Raw genomic sequence first — 9,086 nt, 5'->3', positions numbered from 1 at the left:
GGCGCCGGTCGGGGGGCGGGGCCGGTGGCGGGGCGCCGGCCGGGGGCGGGGCCAGGGCCCGCCGCGCCGCGGGCACCGTCCGCAAATTCTCGCAGCCCCAGCCAGGCGGAGTGTCGGAGAGCCCGCGACCGCGGGGAGCTCCGCGGACGCCGCTGCAAATCCTCCCCGACCCCCGCTGCTCCCGCTGGGCCGGTGGGGTGTGCGCCTGGAGCCGGGAGCGCCGCAGCAGCCGCGGGACACCGGGCGGCGTGCTCACCCTGGCCCTGACCCCCCTCCCGCCTCGTAACCGGAGGATAGAAGTGCCGTTTGCAAAGGGAGCGGGGCTGGTGGTCCGCCAAACCGCTGTCCCCTCCCTGCTTCCCAGGGAGTCACCAGAATCGACGGGCCACTGGACCTCCGTCACTGATCCGGAGCAGGGGTCACCCGCGTAACTGGCCATCCTGGGCTCTCTAGGCTCCCATCCAGCGTGCGGGCTGTTCCCCAGCCGCTGGGCCCTCCTTTCCATCGGGGTTCCCCTTACAGGTCTGATTCAGAAGGTAAACGGGTTTGCTAGGGACCTTTGCTTCTACATCCATTCATTACAATGAACCACGTGCGCGCTGGCGGGGCGTTGGCGCAATAAAGCAGTAACCCCCTCGCCCTGCACTTCGTACAGGGGTCCCGTGAATCCACGCATTCCCCTGCGAGGCGGGTGCTGTTTTCTCCCGGGTTGTAAATGAGAAACCCGAGGGCAAGCAATTCACCCTCACAGGCACACAAGTCCGCACGCAGCGGCAGGGCTAGCTTCGGAACCCCCTTGGTTTGGTACCGGACTACTATGCTTCTTGCCACACAGTGTCCCGTGTCCCTTAGAATGTTCTTTGGGGTCCACAGCCCTAGACTTAAAGGTTTGCCACCGTGGAGCGCAAGAGGAGGGGAGCGTGAGTTCAGAATCACCCCGGGTGTCCCAGCAGGTGGACGAAAGTGGTTTGAGGACCATTCTGGTGGTCGTCGCCGCCAGCATCAATTGTTCCAGGTGAGGCGCCCCGGTCAGGACCCGTCCATCCGAGCCCCCAGAGCCTCCCTCGGCTCCAGCGTCGCCCAGTGCCCCCCAGGAGGTAAAGGAGAAAAACAGCCCTAAGCTCCTGGAATCGTGAAGAAGCCTGAGAGGAGAGGACCGGGTGGCCGGGTTGTAGGGGGTCCCGCCACCCTTGATGACCTTTGTGTCCCCACCTCCAGTACCCCTCAACCCTGTCAGGGCCGGGGTCCGGAGTCCCTGGCATCTCAGGGTGGGAGGAGGCAAGCCCCCTCTGCATCCCAGCCCAGGATGTCACAGACACACTCACAAAGACAAACACTCCCATACACGTTCACACACACACACACACACACACACTCAGGCACACGCCAAGTCACAGACTCCCTCACACGCAGGCAGACACAGAGATCAAAGGCACACATGGGGGCCCTTTCACAAAGACACACTCCCACACACAATTATGTAAACTGACACACGATGACACAGACACACAGATCTCACACACACACACACACACACACACATCCATCGCGCACATTCACACACCGAACCTCACCCAGCCACCCACGCGGCGCAGCGTGGCTGTGCACTTGGCAGACGACGTCTGGAAAAGGCGGAGCCTGAGCCACCGGATGGGGACCGCCCAGCGTGCCACCCCGTCCACCCCAGGGCTGCACCCGGGGCTGCTTCTTTGCCTTTCACTCCTCCCACCCCCAGCTGGGAAAGGGAGCGGTGCAGAGGAAGACAGTCCGAAGGAGGTCAGGGTGGTGGAGGGCGGGCCTCCTGCTGAGCTGCCCTTGACTCATAGGCCGGGAGCCTAGGGGAGGGGGTGGGGTGGGGTGGGGTGGAGGTGGAGTACCAGGATGAGACATAAGCCGCCTGAAGTCACGGCGGGACCTTAGATAGGCTGACTGAGCTGAGGGTTCTCTCTGACAGCCGTCCTGGCCGGGGGTCGGTAGTATCCTCAACAAGCCCCAACCAGGAAAGGATAATGACCCCATGCCGCCAAGCCTGGGGACAGATTCTCCAGGGGCAGACAGACAGCCGGGTTAAACTCCCCCAACCTCACCGTGCCCGCCCTTCTCCTTGGGGGCGCAGTCCTGCAGCCTTCCCTTTCTTTCCAGCATGGAAAGCCAAGTGCAAAGACGAGGTCCATTATCAGCAGTGGAGCTCAATGACATGGCTTGGGGTTCAAACTGGGAGTGTCAGGTACTGGCTTCTCTGGCGGCCAGAGGAAAAGCCAGCATTCCTTGAAATGGCAGAAGCCACCGAAAGTCATCCTGCCTGTATGAGAACGATGTACTGGAACTGCCCTCGCAAATCCAGAAAGGCACGTCACGTAATAATTGGGGAGGGAATGAAGTGAATGACTACAGGTGAGTGGAAGTTCTCTAGAACAGTGCCCGGTGTGTCCAGTCATTGCTCGAAAAGCGTTTGCTCTCACAGATGGGAAACATGTGAAGAGACGGAGTGACGTGCTCAGCGTGGTGGAGGGAAAGGAACACCAAAGTGCCCCGATTCCTGCCTCATTTGGGGCTCAGGTATGTTAACTCCTTTCTGAAATACAGATGAGGGTCTAAATAAATTAGTTTTTACCACTCTTAGGAAATCCGAGTAAATAGAGAAATTAGATTCCCACCCTTCTACTTGCTACAGCCAAAGGACTGGATCCTCTTTCTAAGTTCCCAAGCACAGGCCACATGAGCCTCTGCTCCCACCCATGAGAACCCTTTGCTACAATCAAAAACCCCATAAGAGGGAAACTTCTCTGCTCCGTTAGTCACTCCTCCTCCTCTCTCCTGACACCTCCAGGTAAGCTCACAGTGAAGAAATGTCAGCTTCTCCCAGCTGCCCACCGATATCCCAACCACCAACCTTCCTGGAATTCTGGTGGGCTCTTCCTGTTCACCTTTGGCTGGGAGAAGCTGACTCTGCTTTGTAGGGATTTCGAATATGTCACCCCCAAATATGCCACTGTGGCATACTGATTATTTTGAATTAAAGGTATTTGAGAAACAGCAGTGCGAGAAGGACACTCTGAACCTCCTTTGTCCCCCTGACAGCAGGAGATAAATCTCGAAAGTGAAAGGTACCCCTCCCTGTACAGGGGTGGGGCTGGGGTGGGGGGATGGGGAGGGCAGAAGGCATCTTTATCACCAGAGACAGGGAATTTAGGGCCAAGAAGGCCATATAAGCAAACCTTGTTACTTCACCATTTTACTACCCCAAGCCCGAACCCCTCTGTCTTGTGAATCCTTCATACATTTATTGTTTCTTTGTCTAAAAAGTACAAAGCTTCCTGCTCTGGTGACTTCTTTGAATCTCATACTTTTGTGGGGCTCCATCCTTTAGTAATTAAAATTGTTTTTCTCCTGTTAATCTGTTTTTTTATCTTAGGGTGGGGGATTCTCAGCCAAGAATCTAGAAGGGTAGAGCGGAATTTATTCTTCTTGCCCTACAGCATTTTTAGGTGTGATCAGATAAGATGCTGAGTAGAGTTGAGAACAGGAATGCCACAGTCGGTAAAAATAAGATGCAACTAACAAGAAAAAAAAAAAAAAAACCCACCCAGCTAAATGCTTTTAATTCTTTTAGGAAAAACAGGAGGACTCTGGAAAATAATCCTCCTCAAAGGGGAGAGATAGTTTCCCTAGTTATTCACATAATCCCCCCATGGCTTTGTCTCCTTGATCTTTTTACTCTCCAGGCACACAGACGAGGGAGCCTAATTACAGGAACTGGGGCCCCTGCCCTCCTGCCATCTTCACATATTTCCATTAATCTTTCAGACTCTCACCCTCCATTAATTCAAAAAGTGGCTCATCTGTAGTTAAAAAGCAAAGTTAATTAGAATCTGGAGCTTCTTTCTTTTTTCCTTTGGCCAATTCCCCAGGCTTCGACCAAAAGTCTGCCTTAATTGAGGCTTTTTGAGATTGCGACCTGGGGTGGAGAGGGGAGAAGCAGAGGGAAAAAGTGATGCTTGTGTTCACGGGCTCCCTCTTTCAAGTGTATACCAAAGGCACTCATGCTTGCAGGAACTCTCTGGCAGAAGGCAGGAGCATGAGCCCTGGCGTTAGATCTGGATTTGAAGGGGTCTGCTAACCACTGTGTCCTCAGCTGTAAAAGCAGGTGCCCTCCCACAGTGCCCAGCTCGGCCAGCAGAGGCAGACACCGAGGGGGCAGCCTCTGGAGGGGGGCTCCTAGCCAGGACCTCGCCGCAGAGCATCCGGTGACACGGTGCGTTCTGCCACCGTTTCCTGGAGTCTGAGGTCTCTCCGGTTCCGGAATGTGATCCCGTGGGAGGGTGCCCCGTCTTAGACGTCTTTATATCTTTTATAGAAGGAAAGCTATTCCTTGTTTGTGGGGAAGATCGGTTGTGAATCCGTACTGGGAGAAATTAGGGACTAAGGGGGTAAATGGGACCAACAGGGCTTTCATTGTGTGAGTCACCCATCAAGGCTCCTGAAAGATACCCTGGGGACTCCGGAAACGGATCTGGCGGCCGCTCCGTGACGCTTCTAAATGCGTTTGAACCTAAAACCGCTTCTCACGACAAAGATTCCAACTACTTTAGGGTACGAGGCTCAGTTGCCCCTTCTAGCAAGACCTGATCCAGCCCCTCAAGATAGTCTCATGGGCCATCTGGGAAAGAAGGTGTCTCCAGCGACTTCTGTGAGATGGTGCGACCCCGTGCCATGGAGGGAAGTGTCAAACCCTCTGGGATGGGTCGCGGGGACGGTTCTAGTCAACACACGAATGAAAGGAAATCCCAAAGCTGGCTCATCCGTTTGATAGAAATGCACACGGAATTCACAAATACCGGGAAAATCATCTGTAAAAATTATCCTGTTTGAAGTGGATAAATCAGGCGGCACCAAGTACAACGTTTACACACACGGGCTCCGTCCCCTGGTTACAAACACAGAGCGGGGACAGGCGGGGGAGGCCCGAGCGGAGCATGGAACCGAAGAACTCACGGCTGACCCAAGGCTCGCTCAGAGGCGGCCCGGTGGGCCCTTCACGAACGAGCTGGCCGGGAGCTCGCTAACAGGAGGACCGTTCTCCATATGAACCATATCCAGTCACTCGCCCCTCTTGGTACTCATACCTCTTTGCAGCCCCCACCACATGATAGCAGGATTGCTCTGTGTGACCAAAGGAATCTGGCGGAGTGATGGCAGGTCCCCTTCAAGATCAGGCTCACAGAAACGGTGGGCTTTAGCCTTGCGCTCTTGGTCTCTCCCATCTCTCTCTAGGAGGTAAGCCGGCCACCATGTTGTAAGGACGCCCCCGCTGCTCTGTGAAGAAGCCCACCTGGGGGGGGCGGAACGGAGATAGCTGGCCATCAGCAGGACAGTCACTGAGACCCACCGACAGACCGTCTCCAGACACCTGCGGCCCCAGCCCCTTCCAGATCCTGGACCCACAGCCGCTGTCAGATGGTAATTAGTGTTTGTTGTTTCAGCTGCTACGTGTTGGGATCATTTGTTACACAGCAGCAGATGACTAATACACCATCTGCGGCTGCTGTGCTCCTTGCCGTGTGGCCCCGCACCTGCTCCAGGCTTAGTACGGCAGACGCCCCATCAATATTTGTGGCAGAGTAAATGATCAGTACAAACAACTCCTCTACTGTAACTGTATGAGTCAGACATGTTTCTAAAGAAGAGGCAACAAGCTGAGTGAAAGAAACTGGCCACAAAAGACCACATCCTGTATGATTTCATTTACTCGAAATGTCCAGAATGGGCAAGTTCATAGAGACAGAAAGTAGACTCATGGTCGCCGAGGGCTGGGAAGACTGGGGAGAAGTGGGGAGTGACTGTGAATGGGTATGAGGTTTCTCTTTGGAGTGATGAAAACATCCTAAAATCAACTCTGGTGACAGTTGTGCAATTCTGTAAATATAGGGAAACCGAGGAATTGTGCACATGAAGTGAAATATAAAGCTTGTTTTATTAAAAAGGAGGAGGAGGAGGAGCTCAGGCAAGGTCACTGGTCCCGAGTAAGGAGTGGCACCTAGGGAGGCTGGCCCCGGGCAAGGCTGGGGAAACGAAGTGGCGGGGTCTCCCCGAGCCCGGAGCAGAGACTATGGGGTGAAGGATAGCTCACCAATGCCTCGGGTGCCAGTGTGGGATGCTGGGTGCCAGCCCCCCGAAACCTGGTAAAAGGAGGTTTGCCTGCTAATCTTCCAGGGAGACCCTACCTGGTTTCAAGCTGCCTGGAGCCCAACGTGCCGAGCCTGGACATGGGCTCTGCCTTCCCATTCTCCGTAGATAATGCCCCCCACCTGCGATGTATGCCCACCTCTCCTTGGCCCTTCCACCTGCCAAGCCAAAGGAGGGCCACAAAACCACAGGTGGCAACGGTCCCAATGGTCAGCCACCCCATAAGTGAGCTGACCTCACAGGAGAGAGTCACCAAATGATTCGGGTGAGTTGGTCCTTGCTGAAAGCTCCCCAGAAGGAACAGCAAATTTAAGACCAAAGAAATGATTTAAACAGCATAGAATGACCTTGTACATGGTACCTAAGAGGTGGTCAAGGCTGAAAACAGAAGCAGCTTCAAAGCAGACCTCTTTTTTTTTTGGACAGAGAGCACATGAGCAGTAAGGCGGTGCGCAGGCAGAGGGAGAGGGAGAGAGAGAATCTCAAGCAGCCTCCATGCCCAGCGTGGAGCTCTGTGTGGGACTCGATCTCACAGCCCTGAGATCATGTCCTGAGCCAAAATTCAGAGTCGGATGCTTAACTGACTGAGCCACCCAGGTGCCCCTCAAAGCAGACTTTGAACAAGTTGTAGGGCAAGCATGTTTTAAGTTGGAATCTTTTGTCCTTCTCTGGCCTTCGACACTGGTTTTGGAGGCAATATCCCATAATGCAGAGAAGCCAGTGGTTGGACCCAAACAGTCCTTTGGTGCACCCTAATGTGCCTAGGATGAACTTGGGGGACACCCAGGAACCCCCTGACATTATACTGGAGGAGAGGGCCATGATCTTTAGCAGATTTTCAAAAGGATTTAAAATCTGAAAAAGATTAGGAACCACTGGGTGGTGGGGTTTTTCTAGGATAGGTAGATGATGAATTTTTTTCTTCTTCATTTGGCAAATCTGTATTTTACAAACTTTACTAACTTGCACTGATCCTGTACAATTAAAAATATATAGCATACATGCATACACACATTTGTAAAACATAGCACATGTATTTAAAATGCCCACGGCAAGATCCCAGCCTATCATACCCAGAAGATCCAATATCAAGACCCCCCCAAAATTAATATCTTTTCAAACTGCAAAGTCCACTTCCCTCTTCTGTCCTGACTCCCTAAGCTAATCCCCCCCCCACACACACACACGGTGGCAGTGGAGATGGGTCCCCTTCTCAAGGGTCTCAGCTAAGTGGTGGTTTACCCCCTTCTGTTGGGGTCTGGCTCTGCAGTGCCTACCCAGGCACTCACCGCTCCGGTTCCCCATCCGGCCATGGGCTTACATGTCCTCCTCCCCTCCTGTTCTCTCGAGACCCCAGACCTGCAGACTACTTGTACGTGTTGGGACGACACACAGTGCTCAGAACACCTCCCTCCATCCTCCATCGTCCGGTCAGTCTCTCCTCGGCAAGTGTCCCCATGTCACCTCCTTCCCCTCCTAGAGCAGGTCTCCAGACCACTTCTGCCCCTGGGAGCTTCTGGGATACGTTCAGACTCTGTCCAGAACAAACAGCCTTGTGTGGTTTATCAGGGTAGAGCCCACACTGGGCACCTGCCATCAGCCGGCAAAGCCTAGATGCCTTCTGTCTCTTTTCTCATTTATTCATCACGCCAGGCCCCTAAGGCAGGGCTTCTGTTTTGTGAAGGAGGAAAGCGGGACTCAAGGAGGCTACAGCTGCATGGCTACTGAATGAGAGAGGCAGATTCAGACCCAGGTTGACCTCGGAGGCTGCTGTCACTGCTGTGCCACACCGCCTCTCCCGGGTCAGTGCAAAGGAACTGGACTGGGGCCATTGGCTGAAGAGACACGGGAGTCCTGTTGCCCTGATCCCGTCACCCACCAGCTCGAGGACTCGCAGATGGACTTCCTGCAAGAGTTGGGCAAGAAGGGGACTGAGGTTTCAGATACCAGGCCCTGCTTCCTCGGGACAGTGGGGGAGAATTGGCACTGACCTGGGCAGATGGGTACAGAAGCCGTATCCTCCTGGCCTCTCTCACTGTAGAGAACCAGAGCCCAGGATGCCAGCTCTCCCAGAGATGCAGGACCAGCAAGAACAGGGAAGACTGCCTGGAGCCCAACTAAGTCCTGGGGGTGGAGGGGACAGGTGAGGATGGGCAGGGAAGCCCCTCTGCATAGTCACGGACCCCCAGAGGCCTCGCCCATCCTCCTGTCTGGGGTCCAGATCGCCCTGCCCCAGCCAAGTGCTCCCTCCCAAATGCAGCCACATTTGGAGACAGCACAGGGGTGAGGAACAGGCCCTGCCACTTCCTCGCTGGGCAACACCTAAGTCAGTTACCAAGTGTTTCCGTGCCTCAGTTTCCCCTTCTGTAAAGCAGGAATCACAACAGCACTTAGAAGAAGAAATCTGCATTTTCAAAGTGCCCGTAACCCCGCCTAGCACAGAGTGGGTGCTGCAAGAGTATTTGTTGCCATTATAATGATCGGACAAAGAAATAGCCCGGTTAACGAAGGTGGCAATTCTGCGCTGGCTGATGGGGAAACTCCAAAGTACGAATGCTGGCTGATCGGTTCCACAGAATAAGACTGGTCTGGGTGCATCCCCTCTAGAGCTCGTGGTCCCCGTTCTCAGAGTGAGGGGCTGGTGAATTTCAGCCGGAGTTCTGACCCGCCTCCAGCCCCTGCTCTGCAAGTCCTCCCATCCCTCCATCTCACCTGACCTCTCCCAGGAGACTCAGGGGCGAGGTGCTCCCCATCCCCTCTCCAACACGTCCTGGCTGATGGCCTCAGCGTGCTGACCACTGGGAGCCAGCAGTCTCCTCCTTGCAGCCCCAGTCCCTGTACCCTAACAAGAATCGGCTGTGCTTGGTTGGGCCCACAGAAGCTCAGGCCAGTTGCTCACC

General features: G+C 54.6%; 1 protein-coding gene and 1 long non-coding RNA gene across 2 annotated transcripts in view; one reads left to right on the top strand and one right to left on the bottom strand.

Moving 5' to 3' along the window:
* PIK3CD (phosphatidylinositol-4,5-bisphosphate 3-kinase catalytic subunit delta) overlaps positions 1-9,086 on the bottom strand; it is a 51,020-nt gene that overhangs the window by 31,995 nt on the left and 9,939 nt on the right. The gene's annotated exons all lie outside the window — the stretch shown is intronic.
* LOC121106406 lies at positions 1,930-3,037 on the top strand. The gene is made up of 2 exons (XR_005839024.1): positions 1,930-2,559; positions 2,675-3,037. It is a non-coding gene; the product is annotated as an uncharacterized LOC121106406 (long non-coding RNA).

Source organism: Ursus maritimus, unplaced genomic scaffold, assembly GCF_017311325.1.
Source record: "Ursus maritimus isolate PB19 unplaced genomic scaffold, ASM1731132v1 scaffold_32, whole genome shotgun sequence".
Classification (NCBI taxonomy): domain Eukaryota; kingdom Metazoa; phylum Chordata; class Mammalia; order Carnivora; family Ursidae; genus Ursus; species Ursus maritimus.
This window is presented reverse-complemented; position numbering and strand designations above follow the sequence as displayed.